General features: G+C 51.2%; 1 protein-coding gene across 1 annotated transcript in view; it reads left to right on the top strand.

The window, feature by feature from the left end:
• ATXN1 (ataxin 1) overlaps positions 1–1,247 on the top strand; it is a 17,282-nt gene that overhangs the window by 2,309 nt on the left and 13,726 nt on the right. The window lies entirely within an intron of this gene.

Genomic DNA, 1,247 nt, shown 5'->3' with positions numbered 1-1,247 from the left:
GTAGAGAGCAGGATTAGTTTTGGCTGCGCGTGCTCTCCACTGGAGTGTGTGTGTGTGTGTGTGTGTGTGTGTGTGTTAGAGAAGAAGGAACCGTGTAGACCGAGTGTGGACCCTGAGTCAGGTGGCGTCTTTGAAAGTCATTATGGCAGATGGAGACTAGAACAACAGCAAGAACTCCTGCTCCTGCTCTGCTTCTCCTGTAGAGGTCAAGGCCTGGGCCAGCCGTCTCCGCTGGGGTCACCATCTGTGGCCCACATTTTAGTTCTCAGCCAGGTAAAGAGGAAGCGAGGAATGGATCCAGCATTTCTGAAAAGCATTTTTCAGAAATAAATTATCTAGAGACCAGCAGATGGCATAACGGTTACGTCGCTGGACTCCCACATGCCAACTGCAGTTCGAGTCTGGGACCCAGGTACTTAAAACACGCGCATGTGGGACCAGCAGTTGGTGTAATGGTTATATCACTGGACTCCCATGTAGCCGACTATGGTTCGAGTCCCAGACCAAGTGGCTTAAACTCACACTGGGCACGTGTGCGTGTGTGCCTAAGATCCCAACAGGAGAATGGAGGAGAAGGGATTGCAGCGTGGCCATCCCCCCCTGGGGGGTGATTTCTTGCTTTCTGTCTCTATCTCTCTGTTGTTCTGGTGAGTTCACATGCCCTATAGGAAAAACCTCTCCAAGAAAAAAAAAAAAAGAAAGAAACACATGGGCATATGTGTGTGTATGCATGCCCAAGATCCCAAGAGGAGAATGGAGGAGAGGGGATTGTGGCATGGCCAGCCCCCTGTGGGGTGATTTCTCACTTTCTGTCTCTCTGTTTCTCTTTCTCTCTCTGGGGAACCCACATGCCCTATAGCAAAAATCTCTCCTGAAAGAAAGAAAAAGAAATGCATCATCCATCCTATAGACATAAAGGAGAGAGGGTCGTAAGGGTGTCTCGGGGGGTTGTCAACTCCATGAGACAAGCACATGCTTCCCAGTTGGGGTGTCCTCAGTGTAAAAATCTTCCGTTAGCAATGTGCTCAGCTGCGGCGTTTGGCCTGCTCCCGGGCTGAAGCTTCGTGGGCTTCTGGGATTCACGGCGTATCCAGAGGCCTCGTCTTAATCTTTGGAAGATGCTGTTCCCTGGTGCTGATGTTTCCATTTCTCTTCCCTCCTTCCCTCTCTCCTCCCTTCCCTTCGCCCCATCACTGCCCTCCTCCTCCTTTTCCCAGAAGCCAGCGCTGCTGTCGGCGGATTGTAAC

Source organism: Tupaia chinensis, unplaced genomic scaffold (genome assembly GCF_000334495.1).
Source record: "Tupaia chinensis unplaced genomic scaffold, TupChi_1.0 Scaffold143647_1, whole genome shotgun sequence".
Classification (NCBI taxonomy): domain Eukaryota; kingdom Metazoa; phylum Chordata; class Mammalia; order Scandentia; family Tupaiidae; genus Tupaia; species Tupaia belangeri.
The sequence above is the reverse complement of the archived record's forward strand: the minus strand, read 5'-3'. Positions and strand labels throughout refer to the sequence as shown.